The 19286-nt window shown below is 43.7% G+C and overlaps 1 protein-coding gene across 4 annotated transcripts in view; it reads left to right on the forward strand.

Moving 5' to 3' along the window:
- The window catches only part of DPP6 (dipeptidyl peptidase like 6), a 572381-nt gene that overhangs the window by 402109 nt on the left and 150986 nt on the right, over positions 1-19286 (forward strand). The gene's annotated exons all lie outside the window — the stretch shown is intronic.

Raw genomic sequence — 19286 nt, forward strand, 5'->3', positions numbered from 1 at the left:
CATAGTGGGTAAATTAGCAAAAGGCTCTGAATGGCATTTTCAGAAAAGGCTCGGTTATTTGGAAACCTGCCACCCAGTGAGAGCCAGAACCACCGTGTGCCTGGCTCACAACTGAGAATGGCAGTGAGGCTTTTATATCAAAAGTCCTGAAAAATGTGCTAATAACTAATATGTAAATATAACAGAGCAATTTTTTTATCTTTAATACTGAAACACATATGTTTTGTGGCACGTTTTGCTAATAACATCATAGAATCTCTAGGCTCTTTTAAAGTCTAATATTGAATTTAATGACCTAGAACTAATAAGTTTTATTTACCATGCTGAAAAAAATCATCATGTAGTAACTAAGGTAATTTATTTCAGTTTACCTTTAGTAATAATGCTCAGATCAACAATACTTGGATAGCCCAAATGCCCTCAAGTCTTATTTTGTGCAGTGTAAATTCATTGCACTGTATTGATAAAAGCAATGATGCATTTCAAATGGTGCAGATGCATGAGGAGGAAATGAATTATTTATCATTTGGATACATACTAAGAACTTTGTAAGAAAGTGCTAATATTTTTCATTGTGAAAAGGGTTTGCATTTAGGTACCACTCTGACAGCCCTTCAGACTAAAATTGCCCTGCTTGAGAGCTACAACAGTTAGCTGGAGTGCAGCTTCCCTGGGCTGCTTGTCCATGGGCCGAAAGTTTAACCACTTCAAGCAACCATCCAAATTGTAAGGCAGCAGAAGCCTTTCCTTTGGCAAGGATGAGCTGTTGGCATGAAAGAAAACCTCGTCTTTCTGTCTATCATCGGAGGAACAAAGTTCCCGTGCAGTTTGCGGTCTTGTGGGTGTTTGGGGTCTGCCTTAGGAAGGAGCTACACCGCTGTGCAGGTGTGTTTGAGGTGCTGCCAGGTGAGCACCCCAGCATGGGTGCTGCCAGACGAGGGCCACACACTCACCCCAGCCCCTGCCTTATGTTAAATGAATGTGAGCTAGAAACTGTTCACAGGTGGTTTTGTTAGTGTAAACCTGGTGAAGGCGTAAATAAAATTGGGATATTTGCTTCGTTGTCCACCTTGCTAAACAGAGATACTAAATTCAATCTAGTTTAAATATGTGTTAAAAAGGCTGAAGTGATTGGGTTTACTGGTCTTAATCGTTCAAAGAAAACTTGCCCCATTCCCAATTTAATATCCTACCTCATGGTAGCTTGTTTCTGCAATATTTTTTGTGAGAGCTCTGGCTTTTCAAACACTCTTGAAATATTTTCGAAGACATGCAGCAAGTTACTTGGAGCACAGCACTTCGGTTTGTGGTGTTTAAGGTTTCAGTGAACTTCCTGCCCAAACTGCAAGGAGCCCCAAAACCCTGAGAAGCTGTAAGGATGACCTTATGCTGAGATAAAGACAAGCCACTAAAGGAAAACGCTGTGTGGACCAGAGGGAAAGACTGGAGAAGGATCTTCTGGTCTAGCACTGCACAGAAGTGTGTGGCAGTGCTGCTCCATACCGACGTGGAGGTTTTGTTGGGGATGGCCTTCAGAAACCCTCTGTTGTGATTCATGGAGATATGCTAGTTAAGGAAGCCCACAGTGAGCTTTTAGGTAGTGGTGGTGTCAGTGGAAGTATCTGTGCTTTAGAGATGGGTGATTACTATTCTTAATCTAAATCACAGAATCACCGAACAGTCAGGGTTGGAAGGCACCTCTGGTGACCATCTAGCCCAACCCCCTGCTAAAGCAGGCTCACCTGGGGCAGGCTGCAGAGAGTCACTTCCATGCGGGTTTTGAATGTCCCCAGAGGAGACCCCACAGCCTCTCTGGGCAGCCTGTCCCAGGGCTCCGTCACCCTCGGAGTACAGACGTTCTTCCTCACCTTCAGATGGAGCTCCCTGTGTTGCAGTTTGTGCCCGTTGCCCCTTGTCCTGTCGCTGGGCACCACTGAGAAGAGCTTGGCCCCAGCCTCCTGCCACTTGCCCTTAAGATACTTGTAGACGTTGCTGGGATCCCCTCTCAGTCTTCTCTTCCGCAGGCTACGCAGGCCCAGCTCGCTCAGCCTTTCCTCATCAGGGAGATGTTCCAGTCCCCTCATCATCTTCACAGCCCCCCACTGGACCCTCTCTGGTAGTTCCCTGTCTCTCTTGAACCGGGCATGCCGTTGCATGCCTTCACAAAGTGACATCCTGTGCTGCCAAAGCAAAATAGATAAGAGATCATGCTCTGCCACAATAAGCAAGAAGAGAAGAGTATGTTAAACCATCTGAATGATAATTTTGGGTTTGGAACCCATCCTGGATCATCTTCTTTAGGGACTTCTGTGGATCTGTTCTCTGAGAGCACCAAAGAGAAGTTGCCCTAGTCCATCCTTCCAGCTGCCAGGCAATTGCCAAAGTTCAGTAGTGACAGTAACCTGTTCACTAAAGACAGGAAACCCAGGAATTGATGGCTTTTTAACACACTGTAATAGGCTGTGGAGGAGAGCACTTCTGCCATGTAGCTGTTTTGTTCATTACTGCTAGAGAGAACGAAATGAGAAATCAATTTGGCTCTTTTAAAAATTAATACAGTCTGCAGGAGCGAGCTGGGGAGGAGCTCTGTACCTTGGCTTTAGCAGCCCCTCCGTGCCCAGCTGCTCTGCCGTGCTGGGTTGCTGGTGGGGCACGTGTGCTGCTGTTAGACTGAGAAAGTCATCCTTCCACGTGTACAGCAACTTCTGAATTTAGAGGGAGAAATGTACTGGAGAAAGTCCTGTTTGTGAAAAATATTGCACCCTAGAAAAGTGTAGTAATGTTGTAATGGTCAGATGGGGGTGTGTGGGGTGTTTGTGTTTTTATTGAGTAGTTCAATGTCTTGAGGACGTCAGGTTTTTCATATGTGCCTAACACTATATTTAGGAGCCTCCATAGGTAACCTGATTTCTCCAAAACCTGCTCAGTCCAGACAGTCCCCTGTCTGTCACTGAGTCAAATGTCCTCTTGAGGTACCAAAATATGGCCTTAGCTATTGAACATCTAAATATCCACATGCAGTAAAAATGACCTCAGACTTTCAATGTGGTGGCTTTGTATTTTATGTCTTTGCATCTTGCCAGGTTGAGTGAAGAGTCTGGCCCAGGGACAGGGCTGGTGGCATGAAGGACACCTGGGAGAGGTGAGATGAAAGGGAACATGTGATGTGGAGGACATTGGCAGCATGATGCTGCACAGGGAGGACAGGCTGCAGAGTCGCTTGGGGAAGCCCAGGCAAGCGGGGAGGATCTTGGAGGTGTACAAGGAGGAGCAGGAGCTGGAGTTGTGCAAAGGGTGAAAATGAGCCTGGAAGTCAGTCCTGTGATGTTGCCTGAGAAATGGCTCAATGGCCTAAGATTAAGAGCTGGAAAACACATTCAATTCCTAAGGTAATATCAGAGGGAATGATTAGCAAATCAAAGACAGCTGGAAGAGGCAGGAGATGTCCTTGGACTTCACTTCGTGTCTGGGTTCTACTAACACCTACTCCCTATAACTGCCTAATTCTGTTCCCACTGACTTTTTAAAACAAAGCAGAAAAAACAGGCTTCCCCCCGACAGGCAGCATGATGGTCACGCTCTCACATGTTGCACCAGCAATCTGGGTTCCTACACTTTCTATAGCCATTAGCAGAAACAGATTCCCCATTTCCCTTTCAAGCCTGGCTCCACTAAAATTACTGCTTTTCTCTCCAAGTAACTCAGCAGGGAGGCTGGTGGTGCCTCCTGTGGGGATGGGGTCTGCTAGTGAGGAGCAGCTTTGGGGAATAATTTGAGGTAACAGGTGTGTGAAAGCTGGGACCGCTTGGGCTCCTCTGTGTGTTACATTTGTTTGCAGATTTGTGGTGAAACCCCATGGGAATTAGGTAGATGCTGCCTCCTTTGCTCCTCCCCGCCGTCATGCTTTGTCACACCAAGGTGTGTTTCTGTGCTCTGTATTGCTGGCAGCGAAGGCAAAGCTGCTAAATTCAGTGCTGGGTCCATTTACCCTGCAAGCCAGGCAGATGTACTGCGGCTGCACCCAGTTCACAGGGGGGAGACTTTTGATTAAAAAAAAAAAAGGGGAGAACAGCAGGAATGGAGACAGGAAGGAAACAGCACACTGCCACGGGGATCGCTGCATCTGTGGGGGACTTTTGAAGATGCGGCTCACATCTGCAGCGTTTCTGCTGATGGAAGAAAAGGAACACACATGGCAGTTCTGCCTACGTGCTTAACAGTTTGAATCCAGTTAGAAAAGGATTGGGTTTTTGTTGGGGTTTTTTTTTTCATCTGTTTCAAAGCGGTTTGAAATCAAAACCTGCTGTTTTCAGAGCCAACAGAAAAGCACTGGTTTTAGCAGGGTTTAACTGGGAGAGGGATTAGGTGTTCCCTCAGTGGGTGCTAGCTATAAACCCAGATGAACAACTAGAGGTACAGCCTGACACCGGTAGATGCGCTTCCCCAGCTGACACCTGGGAAGCAGGTAAGGGTGAGCTCCCAGCTGTCCCCAGGCCCTGGGGAAGGGGGGAACTGCTGCAAAAAAACCTACCTTCGATAATCCTTTAAAAGGGTGGTTGTAACTGGAGCCTGGCTGGTTGAATTTGTACTAAAATAAAGCTAGTTTTTTTTTCCTTTGCCTCTTCAGATGAGTACAACACAGGAAAGAGGAGGGAGAGGAACAAGGAAAGCCATACTCCTGGGTGATGGAGCAAGCAGAGGGTGACAGTCTTCTCCTTTGCCCAGGAGGCTGGCAGTGTCTTATCATGATCAAGGTTGCTTTGGGAGGGAGTAAGAAATATGTTTCTTCTAGATCCAGCACTGCTAAGGAAATCTGGGCAGGTAGGTGGGGACTCAGTTTTGAACTGCAGGTAAGGAAGATCAAGAATGAGGGGCTGCATGAACTCGCTGAAGGATTTCCTAACAGTCAGGCTGGTGGAAGGGTAGAAAAGTTTTGGAAAAGGAGCACCTGGGAGATGAGAACCTAGGAAAAAACAGAGGGAGGAAATGACGTGTGTAATCACAAGATATGCTGGGCAAGAAACACATTCAAAGGAGGATTGTAAAGGGATGATGGAGAAAGGAGAGGCACTTCAGGGTGTTTGGGCCTCTTAAGCAGCTGGTCCCAGTCACTGGATACTGCTGGTACCTTCAACAGTGATGGCCAGAAAGGTTTATGTCTTTTGACACAGTCCGTCTTTAGGTGCCCTCTATTCTGCAAGAGGCAACTTCCTTACGTTTTCCTTTTCTTGTTTGGTTGTTTGGGGTTTTTTTAACTTTAAACTGAAGTACTTTTCCATTTTTCACACTGCCCTGTCCAACTCTGATTCCTTCTTGAAGGTTTTTCACTTGGTGCAAAGCACATTTTCCTAATTCAGTAGCTTTTCCTGAGCTTGCTGCACTGCTCTTGGACTGCTTACCAAGGATTAATTAAAGCAGTATGTGTTCTTCTACTTGTTCCTTTTAATGAACATTAAATAAATATATGCTGAGATACCATAATTTCATAATTTGGAGTTGGGAAATGCTGTATTTCTGGTGATTAAACTTTATATCAGATATTTATAACTGAAAATTTAGCAGGCAAAGATTTACTTATCTAAGAAAAAAAGTCCCTGGTGAGCCTGGATCTCCTGACTGTATTAAGCTGTTGAACACATAAGAAGCAGTACTTTTTTCCTTACAAGAAGTAGCACCAGACTTATATAATTCATTAAAAGACATTTAGAATTAGATAATTATCACTGATCAAGGGAATATAATTATACTTTAAAATGTAGATATACAAATCTCACATCAGTGAGTATTCAATTAAGAACTGAAGAGACCAAAGGTTTGCCCAGCCCCGGATCCTGTTTCCACCAGAGGTGAGTTGTATGTGCACAAGGACTGGAGGGCAGGGACACACTTTTTAGCTCAGGGAATTACCAGATCCTCTTGTAGTTTTTCTGTTTAGTAACCCCAAATGTTTTGCTCTTTGAAGTCACTTGCCAAGTGCCCTCCAGAGCCTTTTGCATCCACCACATCCTTCAGCAACCTGTTTCACTGGCCTAAGACCTGTTGCGTGAGTAACTGCTTCCTTCTGCTTACTTAGGAGCTTGCTCCTCTTTGCTTTGCTTGATGAGCCTTAGATTAGTACCTTGGACCATCCTTGCCATTTCTTGACTGTTTTGCATCTCTAATATATTGGTTTAGAGAGAATGGGATGGGAACTACAGGCAAGGATTACACAGGAGTATCAGGGTTGGCTTCTCAAATGTGCTCAAATGATTTGAGATTCATGGCGCTTTAAGGCAAGTGCATGCATGTAATATAATTTGTTTGACCCCAAGGAAAAGCCAGAAGATTTTGCACTTTGTTAGAATTAAAATCTATAGGTCCCAGTACCAAGTTATACCACACTGAGTGATCACGATGCCATAAAATCATGTAATGTAGGTCCCCAGCAGGACTTCCACAGCTTTATGTGGAACCAGCGCTGGGTCTATACCCATACTCCTGAGTTTTAAAACCGATTACTTTGCTGACATCTCTTTCCATTGCCTGTAATGAGAAATAATCTCTGACAGAAAATAAGGTGATCCTGTAAGTGATCACGAGACAGAAGTGGCTGTGCATGCTGAGAAACAATCCCTGATGATCAGAGTCTAACACCTCTAAAAGCCACTTCTAGTCCCATGCTTAGCAGGGAAAGAACTCAAGGTAAGAAAGCCAGTATGAAGAGATGAAAGAAGGAAAACAAAACACAAGGACAAGAAGAGTGGGGAACATCTCCCTAGGACACTGGATTGATGGGGAGAAGGAGCTGAACAGGTAACCAGGTTTGTGTATGGCTGGGCAGGGAGTTTGCCTTCACAACACTGCCAGCTGCCTATGATGCCAAATGTTAATTTTGCTACTTGTCTTAAAGTTCCAGCTTCTGGGGACAGGTGACATACAACAATACTTAGTCTGAATAAAAAAGAATGAAATAAATTTTAAATTTTTTAGCAGTCAAAGACATTATTAAAATTATATCTAAATGGCCATTCAGAAGCTAAACATAGCTGGAAGGTAAATGAAAATCTAGTATTTGATTTCCTTAGAAAATCTATTTTTAAAATGTCAGGTTCCTTTGAAGACTTATACCTGATTTCTCAATGTTTAAGATTAACCAGATTTTGTGAATTATTATAAATCAGCTTCAAAGCATTTTCACTTTCCAGAGAAGGCAGATTACAGTGGTGTGGATGGAAAAAAAGTAAACAAAGTCTAGTAAAAAGGCAGGGGAAAAATTCGAGACTCAAGCCAAGAAGAGAAAAAACATTTCAGCTCAGAAACAATTTCCCCATAAAGGGCAAAATTTTTGATTTACTGGGATAAATTATGGATACTTTGGCATGCAGTGGGTGAAAAATCAGCTGTACATTGAAGGGGTGGTATATCCAGCAGTTCAAAGAGACTTTGGGCTCGTTACAGTTACGTTCAGTGTGGTCATTTATGCAGAGTAAAGTCAGTCCAGGTGCTGCCTGGAGGTGTTGGCCGTGCCATGCATGTGCTGTGGTAACACCTGAATACCATGGTACCTTCAGGTACCCTCAGCTACAAAGAACCAGCAAGACATGGACATACATATAAAATCCACCAATTCTGCCTGGACAAAGCATCCAGAATTTTTTCCAGGCATCTAATTTATTATCACCCTAATAAACACTTATTCTCGGCTCGACAGTCAATTTTCCTGTTTCCTAGTGGAGAAGAGCCCACTGCCAAGCCCTGCTCCTGCAGCTGGTGCTGGTTGCTCACCTGCTGGCAGCAGCAGCAGAGAGCGGAGCTGGCGAGGGCTGAGCTGGCCCATCCGCGCCGTGACGGGGTTCATGCACATATGCGTGTACGTATGTGAAGCTGTTATCACTGCTGTTTGTTACTGCTTAGGCTGATGGACTGACTCATTTCACAACACATACTTCTTGGAAGGCTTGTGCGTAAGCCAGGACTCTTATTCATAATTTGGAGGTATCTTTTAGTTCCTTATTCTCCTTCCCAGTGGGAGTGCGGGCTGTGATTAGTGGCATAAAAATTGCCTTAAAACATTTTTTTTAAAATATCACCAAAAGTCTATGTGTACATATACGTATTTGTTCCATGTGTTCCGTATTTTCCTTCTTCCAGTTTTTAATTTCAGGGGCAGCATTTGTAGAGAGTTTACTATTAACTTTTCCTTTGAAGCATTTAGTTGATGCCAAACTTGGTAGCATGCATAAAACAACATTAAAACATGCCTTAAAACAGATTAACCTGTAATGTTTAGTCTTTTTTCTTTTTCTATTTTTAATGCTTCACAAAGGAAGATATTTTTATAAGCAGAATTATATACCAATAATTCTAAAAGTCCTGATTTTTTTTCCTAATGGGCACAGAATGGCTAATTTGGCTAAATTATCAAGCCAGGATAGTATGAGTATGAAAAACAGGAAAGGATTTGTTAGAATTCCACGTTTTATATTTGCTTTCCTTCTCTTGGGGCAGAAAACTAAGAACAGATAATAATTTCTCCTTTGTAATCAACTTTTTTAGGGGAAACAATATTGCACAATACTCAGGAGATAACAATACTGAAAATAACATGGTTTTATCCAGTTTGAGGCACATTATCACCTTGATCACTACAGTGAGTTTGGGTTGCTCCATCCTAAAAAAATTGATTGTAGTGTGAATAGGCATGGTCCAGAGAAGGATGAAGACCATGACAGAGGAATGGAAATGCGTAATAAAAAATTGCCCTGAGTAACAAAGAAATTATGTAAGGATAGAAAATAAAGAAAAATAGGAAGAAGTCAAGTCCTTTTCATTGAATAAGGGCATTCTTTGGTTTTAATGCCATCTGCTGAAAACTATTGAGAAGATATTTTTGGACAAAAGGTTGGGGTTGACAAGGATACAGGAAAGGACCAGGCATTCATTTGATGTAGCCACTTTTCATCTGTTGCACTTAAACCAGGTGTTGGTATCAGCCCTTCTGCTTCAGCACCTGCCTTGGCATGTCAGCCCTCCTAGCAGCAACCCCCCATTTATGCAAGGCAGTAAATGATGCAGGTTGTTGGTTCATTGGTGCAGAGGGGAGTAGGAAATAAATCAGAAATTCAGGAATCATTTTTGGGATTTGGTATGGGACTCCCTGCAGGAGCTGGCCCGGTTGCTGCAGGCAAACCAATTTGAGATGTTCAGGGAAAGCTACTTCACTGACACAAATTTTTTTCATTCACTCATCAGCTTAAAAATGATGGGATTGTATGTATAATTGCAAACTGCTCCTCCAGTAGCAGTTCTCTCGTAGCTGGGTGCAGGGTGTTTCTGTTCTCCCCCAGGTGCCATTCCTTGCCAGGTCCACTGCCCAGCACCGCATCCAATTATTTATTAATTCTTCTTTGCGAGTGTTTAATGTGTTTCCATCGGCTCTGTAATATGGTGCCCTCTTGTGACCAGTCCAAAACCGGTAATCGTGCACTGGTGGCCACAAGGTGTAGGATGTTGGATTTCATGACGTACCCAGCTTGATTTTCAAAAGTGTGAAGTCAGGGTGATGGCCATGACTCTGCCAGACTCCTTGCACCGTTAAACTTCAGTAGTCACACTTCTCCAAACACACTGGAAATGATAGAGTAGCGTAAAAGCAATCATGAAATATTACACACAAAAATGATTTAAAGTTTATCCAGAGCTGTATATTTGTGTATTTGTATATCCAGTGAATTTGGATATTTGTATACGCAGTGAATTTGCCTGTTAATATACAAAGATCTCATTCAGTCTGTACCAAAATTTCATTATGCTGCCCATGATAATAAAAATGAAAAGGAAGAAAAAACCCAAACACTTCATATTTTCTTTCCATCATGGCCACTAAACGAGAGTAATTTGGTTGGGGGCAAAGAGCAGGAGGCAAGGAAATTCACAGAGGGATTAAGCAAGCAAGCTGTGGGGTCACATTTTAATGAAAATTTATTCATGGATTCCTTTTTTTTTCTCAGTGTCAAATGGATTATTACATTAACATGTAACGTTTTGGGTTATGCACTCCCCTGTGCGAAGCCGAACTAAATGAGGCAGATAACCCCGGTGCATTAGGCAGAGAAGAGAGCGGTCACTGCACGGTGCTGCACTGGCCTGGGGGACAGCAAGGGAGCGCTTGGAGCAGGCAAGGTGGGGACGAGCAAGCAGGAATGACAGCCTGAGCTCTCAGAGGAGCTGAAAACCACTATGGCAGGATCCCTGGAGGTTTTTATACCCCCAGTACCCACACCGACCGTGTTGCAGAGCTGGGATAAGCTGATACGCGCAACCTGTTGTCCGCACTTTGTTTTGCTGTTCAGATCCATGGTGAGACCATGAAAAATATGTGGGGTGTGGATAAAGGCATTGGGGACCATTTCCTGGGAAATTAGTTGTTTGGGGTTAAATTGCTTTTGGCCTGTGCTGAATGCAGGAAGTTTCTGGCAGGGAATCAAAGGGATGAGTGTAATCTGGTATCTCCAGCTGTCTGGACTCGGGTAACCTAGGGGTCATCTGCACTTTTCCTGCTATAACGTTAGGGTTTGAAGAGCACATGGCATGAGCACAACTGAACTGGAAAAGGAGATGACAGAGAATTTTTGAGGAAGATTTCTGAGCTCTGGGATACACCAAAGTCAGCTCAGTGTGCTGCAAAGTCCCCATGCTGCTGTCAGTCATTACGGAGAGATAAACTGAGGGCAGCAAGCAATAAAATGTGTGGGTTTGCTGCTGTTGTTAGGATTCTATAGCAGTTTTGTAATCAGGATGATTTGGCCTGGATGGAGTCAAAATGGATTTACTCCAGAGGATTTCTCATTCATTTTTTCCCTAATTGTAGCATGTCTCTTCACACCACCACCACCACCCCCCACCCCCCCATGTGTTACAAAAGCAGGTAGAAGCAGAGAAGAGGAGTTATTTGAAGCTGAAAGGAGTTCTCTGTGTCTCACGTGGACTTCAGCTTTTCATGCCTAGGCCACTAAGCCGTGATCTGAGCCTACAGAGTTCCCAGACTGGGGCTCTTTGAAGCGGAGTTCAGTCTCACAAATGAGAGGCAGCAGCGGAATTGTACCCGGTTTCAAATTTGGGACTGAAATTTCAAAGGTGTGCTCCTCCTGGATTTCAGGCTTGGTGCTGAGGTCTTCTCTCAATGAGATTGAATTAGCTTTTTTTTTTGTTGAGTTTGGATCTTGAAAGATTTGGGATTAGACAAAAAAGAGGAACAAACTGGCATTAGTGATTTTTATAGTTTTAAGTTTTCCCAGGACAGCCTTCTTCAAGCTTTTGTCAAGTTTATTTACAACCTTGCTAGCGATGCACATGGATATGGGAATTTTTCTGAGCTATAATTGTGTTTTATTTTACTGGTACTACTGTAAAGGCACTATATTGGTGCACCAAGTGCAACTGTATTGAGATGATGAGCAATTAAAACCACTTCTTGCATAACAAAGCACATTCTATCATGTTGCACTTACTTAATATACCAGTGCAATATGTTATACAGCATTTAGCTAAATTATGGTAAATCACCTATTTAAAGAAGTTTTCCTTTCAGCCTCTCATGTGAAAAAAAAAAATAGGCTGGAAACAGTAAAAGGGTAATGACCCATAATGCCAGAAAGATAAAAATGGGATTTCAGTCGTCTCCTGGAATTAAAGGCTGTAGCAATGTTGTTAAAGGCAAGCTGTTCCCTGTCCCCTGTTGCTTCCTTGCATCAGCATCATGAAGTATAACCGACTCTTCCTTATTTCTGCACTGCAGAGTAGCAAGACTGAAGAAAAAGGAGTTGCTGGTGGGGGCAGGTGTGTTGAAGGCAAAAGGCAGGGTGGTGGCAGGGGGCTGTGATGAGATACAGGTGTCAAGGTCTACAGGGACCATCCCTAAGGACCAGCTCTCACTGTGGGTGGGATGAAGCTACAGGTATGGAAATGGGGTTTCTTTGCTGTTCACCGCTCATGATCCTTGCTGCCATCTCCCTCGTTATCCCAGAGCCAGCTTACTGCAGCACCAGGGGACAGGGGATGGGAAGCCTTCCCTGCATTTTCTCTCTGGGAAGCAGCTCGGTATCAAAGCAAGCTTGGCTTCTGTTTTGGGGAGGGAATTTCAGATTCAGTTGTTTTATGGGTACATGCTACAAATATCAAATAGATGAACTGCAGGACTTGAAAGAACAACAAATCATAGTATTAAATGCATCATCACAATGGTCACCTTTTCCACCTCAATTTGGGATTGCATCTGTCTGGACACCTGAACAGGCTTCCATCAGGGGCTGATTGTGCTTTTATTTTGCTTTATGTTCTATGTGGTTAAGTCCTAAAGCAGTTAGTGACCATGCATGGTCCTTGCATTTGTTGAATATTTATTCCCTGTGCTTTTCTGAGGCGTAAACCACACCTCCCCCAGGGAGTGCAGGGCCACTCTCCTCCAGGACTCCAGTTAGGCAGATACTGTCCTAAATGAGTCAATAATCCTGCAGGCTTACTAAATAAGATCGTTTCCCCTGCCATGAAAGCACAGTAAAATAAGTATTTCCCCAAGCCTGTGTTCATCCTTCTCCCTGTTCATATCATGTTCCACCTTCTCCCTCGTTTGGTGCTTTTTGTTAATGTTTGCTGGGGTTTTTTTCTGTCAGTTTTTATTTCCTCTGTGAATTTCCCGTGTGCTGTCGTTTTCCTCTCTGCTTCCATTGTTTCCCAAAACCTCAGGCTCTCTCTCTCTCACAAGCAGTCTCTGAAGACAGTAGGCTCATGCTTCTGCTGCATCTGGCAGGATTAAGGGATTTTTTAAGATCTTGACCCCACACACCGCAGCCTGTTAACCTCAGCTTATCCTCTTCCCTCCCCTGTGTCACTCAGAAAGTGCATCATTTTTTTTTACAGGAAATCCCAAGTCCCCCCCAGTTTCCTTGCCATGGGAGATGCTCCCAAGCTGTGTGGATGGCTGTACCCACACAGGCGCCTGGTGCCTCGCCTGTGCTGACAGGCTGCTCTCTCCCCTCGGGGCTGTGGGTGGGTGGGCTGGCTTGCGGGTGGGAATGCCGGTAGTCACAGCAGGGAATGCTCCCTGCTGCCCACCCCACAGCTTGCCCGGGTACCCGCTTCAGTCGTGATGCTGTTCCCACGGAGACACACTATATTTCAGTGTAAACTGGCAGCCTCCCCCAGTCCTGCAAATGTGGGTAATCACTTATAAGCCAGTTTGATTTGGTTGTTTTAGTGGGTTTTTTTTCCCTGTGTGCCACAGGTCAGCTGTGGATAGTCCAGGTTTGCTCTCTCCAGCCAGCCCCCCCTCTTTGCCCCCGGTGTGTGCGTGCTGGGGGTGAGGGCTGTGGCATGCCAAGGGGCATACCCCTTCTGTTCCCCACCTCTGGTCTCCAGCCCCTGTGCTGGGGCTCACCTGGCAATCCAGAAGACTTGCTGGGATGCTAAACAAGCAGAAGATTTTTTTAATTTTAATTCCACTTCCTCATCTTCATATGTTTTTCCAAATGAATATGGCTATAGTCCATGCCATTGCCAGCCTGAAAATACCAATTCCGTCTGAAAAAATATCTGTCCTACTGTTGCAAACATTCTGCCCATTATCTTGTTAGATGTTAAGTGCTAACCAGTTGTGTGTGATCGATACCCGCCTGGAAGGATGCCAAGAAACCCTTTGCTGTTTCAGGCATTGCTGTTGTGTCAGCCAAGGGGGGCTCAGCCTGGCTTCGTGCTGAGTTATGCCCTGCACCGCGGTGGGCAGTGCTGCAGGGCTGGTGGAAGGCTTGTCCTTCAGATGGAAGATAAAATTCTAAAGACCTGACTGCTTTCCATCGTTAAAAACCTCACAACACCTTTTGTTTTTTTCGGAAGAGAGAGGGTGATAGCATCAGGCTCTTGACTTGTTTCCAGCTGCAGTAATCAGTTTCATTGGGTTGGACAAGGGGGTTGCGAAGCTCAGAGGAATCTTCCAGGGGTTCTGACCCCACTGTAAAGCCCAGCAGATGCAAACAGCCTGCCAGCTGCCATAGGTCATGCCTGAGGTCAGGTCGAGCAAGGGCCTTGCTACAGCAGCAGGGATGAGAAATAACAGGAAAGTGCCAGTCCCCTCTTGGTGGCCCGGTGACGTTCGCTGCGCCAGCGCAGAGCTCCATCCCAGCAGCACGTGGCCTGCCGCAACGTGACCTCGGTCCCTGCACAGCAATGTGGGCTGAGTCCCGCAGGACGTGCTGCCGCCTGCTCCCTTGACATGGCATCATTTGTTTGTCAGGCTTGTTGTTCATGCTGGTATCTGGAGGTTTACTTATCTGAAATGGTTCAGAACAACTTCAGGACTTAAATTCCCTTTATTCACCAATCTTCCTTAATCTTAGGGATTGAGAACAATAATTCCCTTGACACTGCCTTTCATCAGACTAAGACTCATTCAATTATCTGCCGCGTCTGTTGATCTGAAACTACAGGACTTGGGAAGTTGCTTTTTCCTCTAAATCTGTGGCTCTAAATGATAGGAGCTGTCCTAACAGTCCTGATACTGCCTTCTGCCTTTTGCCGAGTCCTGCTGCTGACTTGCTGCATGTGAATAATTTTTTTTTCCCTCTGTTTTTCATTTGTCAGTTGCTAAACTGATAGAAAATTACAGTTTCATCAAAAATATTTTTTAGAGCTGGATTTAAATTCTGATTCCTTCTCATATTTTATCACATAGTTCTGCTTTCTGCTCTCCGTAATGTCTGACAAATAATGAAAATTCTCCTCGAAAGCATGCTGGTCCTGCTGTTACCTTACTAACCAGTCTCTCATCTCTGATAGCGTGTAGTTACTTAGTCTCATCAGAGGAGCTGTACAGCCATAGATTTGTGAGCCTTGACATTAATGCAAATCTGTGTTCCTGTAGCAGGATGCAATTCCTTCCATTCTTTGCGCCGCCAGCACTCAAACTTACTCCTAGAAGTAAAATTGTCCCAGACATTCTTGGCCACTGTGATGAGTTGCTTAGCCTGGTGCCTGGTCTGACACACTGCAATGTAAAAAGAAGTGGGTTTGGCACAGGCAAGTGCTCCTCTAGCCCAGTGCTGGATCTCTCACCACGGCAATAGCTGATGCTATGTTAGACTTAAGCCTGGCCCCTTTTAGTGGTTCATAATGAGGCAGCCCTGCATTAGGGATGATCGATAGTATATCCTAGCTTTTTTCTTTAATATCTGACAGTTTATCAATTGCCCATGAGTTTTTGTACTCCCTTGTTTTACATCATGGCAAATCATCTGTGCTGTCTTGCTCTCTTAGTGATGTCCAACGTTTTGTTGGCTGTTTAGGATGCCTCTGCCTATCGAGCTGATAATTCAAGGTCCCCAAATGATACCAGTGACAGCTTCATGATCTTTCTCCTGAGTTACAACTGCCAGTTACAGGTTCAGCAGCACAGCAGCACAGGTGGGCGAGTTTCCAGAGAACCCTGTGCCTTTCCTGATGGTCAAACCTTGGAAAGGGTTGGCCAGGTAGCATGCCTGAAAATGCAAAACCTGCACTGGAGCCACAGGGCATAATGAATTGTACTTTTAAGAAAAATCCCATGTTTTTGTCTTGTTTCATCCTAAACAAGAGGCCAGCGGGCAGAGCTGCCAGGCTAAGCAAACCCGTGTGTGTGCTGTTCCTGCTGAGGACTCAGCGACTGCAAGGGGCACGAGCTCCCTGTCACTAGATCTGTTCTCTCTGCACGTGTATTTCCTGACTGAATTTAAAAGAAAGATGTGTACGAAGAAGCTGGGAAACTCTGACACTGCAAATATATCATTGGTGTTGGGTTTTCTGCTTTCACTCGTTCTGCTTAGCAGGTTTTTAAAAATTTCTGCCAAGGCTGCCCCATTCCTCTGTGCTGACTCTCTGCAGCACCAAGGCTGCTCTGCTATTTCTAGGTATCACTGCTTTTTGTAATCAGTCACTTTGTGAGCTTGACTACATATCTGTGTCTACACTCACAGACACGTAATATATCCTACCAACCAGACATCTTCCTGGAAGTTGAAAGAGGGGGAGGAGTTGGCAAAGTGAACTCTGCTGTTAAGAAATGGAGTACATGGCTTTATGCCTGAAAGTTACAATTTTCAGCATCATTTACACTGAACACCAGCCCCAAAGAAAGGCAGGTATGAAAAATAAGATGCAGTGATGACCTTTATCAGCTGTGGTGACAACTATAAATCAGGCTGCAAATTCTCATCAGCTCACTGAATGGAATTCATTACAGGCAGAGGCTGCTGCATTGCTTTTTGTCTTTGATTGAGGTATGTCCTATTTAAATAAATGCTCTTGCACTGGAACAAATCACACATTTCAAAACAAAGTCCAGGAATATTATTCATTAATTGTTTTGAGGTCCAAGATAATACAACTTACAGACCAGCTAAACCTCATGGTGTTTTGCTTGGAGTATAATGCAGAACAATTTGTTCTTCTCTTAAGCAGACCAATTTTCTGTTCATTAATTCAAATGCTGTGTTGATGGCTTGTATTGAATATAATAGCAAGATTTACAGCCCTAACGAATCAGTGCTGCTTCATTTATTCTTCCTTATTCATACCAGAAGTACATGCAGCAGATTAGCACCTGATTTTAAAATTGTTGCACTTTAACAAATAATGAGAAAGTCTTTCATCTCCTACTTCCAACTATGGAGCAACTTTTATGTAATCATCTTGAAGTTTCACAGTTTATTAAAATGTTATGTTTTTCTGGAACACAGGGAGCAATAAAAGTTTAGTAGCAATTTCATTACGGGCACTAATGTAACTTCCATCAGTTCGTGCAATGTTCAGGAAACAGCTACCAAGTATTAACAGCCCCACAGACTCATTAGATTAATAAGCTACTTTACCTGGGTACTGAACTTTGAGCTGAGTTTCACTGCTAGGTTGGGGTTTTTTTCCCCGTAATTAGGATATATCCTGAGAGGCTTACAATTATCCAAATGCTTTGCCGGCCATATTTAAAATGTGATTTTTCTGCCTAGAACTTAGTATGTAATTGGAAAACATTCTGTGTTGTTGTCATAGGGTGATTATTAAAGCAGCAATCTTTTTCAAAATGTCTTGTAGTCAGGTAATATTCAGTCTCTCAGTTTAGTTATTCTTGCTATTTCTGGAATGAAAAAAAAAATTTGGACGGCATACTTTCCCCATATAACAAATGATGCCTCAGCCCTAGTGGCCTAAGAATATAAAGGCAAGGTATGTAGAAAGCATTAATACCTTTTATTATATCAGTCCCTAAATTGTCAGTAAAAAAATACTTTTTTAGGGATTTGGCCACAGAAGCTGGAAGTTAAAGTTGTAAATAAGTCGATGCTGGATCAGACCCCAGAGGTTGTCTCTTCCGGTGTATGGCCTGGGACAAGAGCAAATACCTAGGGAAGATTTTTAGAAAGTAGGTGAATTTCTCAAGATGATAATTTGGGATATGCTAGTAGTCCCTTGCAATTGAAGGTTCAAGGGCTTTCTGAAAAGTGCCTCCCCTCAAGACCCACAATCTTTGATGGATTTTTCTTCCATTTTTCTAGTTCTTGCTTGGAGCCACATGCAGTCCTGGCACCTGCTCTCCTCTGGGACCATGACTTCCACAGCTTGTTTACCTTCTGCGGGAAGGAATAATCCCTTTTATTTGTGCTGAACCTGTCACTGGCTGGTGTCACTTAGTAACTCCCCATACTTATTTTTGAAAAGCAGGGAATGAGCATTCATTATTTATCTTCACGCTGCTTATGACTTTTTTGACTTCTGTCCTCGTTCTGTTCAATCAGTTCTTTCCCACCCAGGGTTAAGAATCTTCATTTGTTCTGTTATAAATTGTATGAAGCAATATTGTAAAGTCCTGAGTATAATAAGGCATACTTAGGAAAGTGCCATGCCCTTGGACAACACTCCAGAACTATTGACAAAATTTTAATACTGTCAAACCCAAACAGGAGCTCTCTTCATTATTCTGGTCTCAAATGCAAGTCTTAATCTAATTCAGATCCTGCATATTTTATTCATCACTGAAGATGTTGATAACATTTATTCTGTAGTTAAAAGAAAGAGGTGCTTTGAGAATTTTTTTGCCTACAAGTGTAAAGGGCTGCTGCTGTGATTTGGACACTGAGAATCTTTCTAAGTCTCTAATATCTTGTCTGTTTGGAAAGGATCATCTGTTTTACAGCAACAGCTTGGCCTCACAGAATATGATTTGTCCCAATCTCAGAAAAGATTTTTTTCTTCCTACGCTTACATATAAAACTGTGATATGTGGGAGATGATTGGTTTTGATAGTAATAAGTTGAGCATAGAAGCTTTCATCTACACTTCCAGAGCTTTTTACAAAGATGGTTAATGACTGTAATGAGGATTGTTGTCTCCAGCTTAGAAATAAAAGAAGACTGAGAAATAGGTAGGGAAAGAGTATGCTAGTTCCATACATCCAGGTTTTGAAAGAACTGGGTCTCTGTATCCAGTGTTGTCTTCAGGAGGTTACACCGAGCTGGGCAGTGTGTACCTGCTTGTGGTTACAATGAGTTGGGCCTGTGTTTGAATAGATCCCATAGGACATAAACTCGCCTTTGACTCATTCCAGGACAACTCGTGGATAATGTTTAACCATTCATGTGTCCCTAACACTTGTGGAATGCATCATGGTAGCCACCCTGGGGTAGTCACAGTGGGGGCAGGCAATGAGGAATCATTTTCCTAACTGAAGCTGAAGGCAGGCATTTGGTAGGATCCATCAGTTCTCAATCTTAGTTTAGCCAGGTTGCAAAAAAGCAATAACCCTACTCCCGTGTCAAGAAAAGCTGTCAAATATTTTAATGGAAATGTGCTCGGGACTTAGGTTTTAGGTTTTATCTGTGGGGCAGTGCATGTAAGGACTGGTCAGACTCGAACTTCAGTTTATGACATCTGACAAGATGACAACCCTTTACTGCTGTAACATTTTTCATCCTGAACCTTTGACCCTTACTCATTTGGAGTTTTTTTCATGTGTCTACCCCAGCCTTTCTGTCAAGTAGGCTTTGAGCTTTGAGAGCTGGAGACTCTCTCCTGCCTGTGCAGAAGCTACCACCAGAGGGGATCCTTGTCCTTGTCCACATATCCGGAGTGCTGGAGTAGTCCCAAAGTGCCAGAGGGACAAGCCAATTTGTCTCGTTTCATGTGAAAATTGCAGTTCCTTTGTATGCATCTCCTTTCTGGTGTAGGTTTGCAGGACAAAGGGTGGAGCTGGAAGATCTGCACAATATTAGGTTCCAGAATCTGCTTTG

This window comes from Falco cherrug, chromosome 4 (assembly GCF_023634085.1).
Source record: "Falco cherrug isolate bFalChe1 chromosome 4, bFalChe1.pri, whole genome shotgun sequence".
Taxonomy (NCBI): Eukaryota; Metazoa; Chordata; class Aves; order Falconiformes; family Falconidae; genus Falco; species Falco cherrug.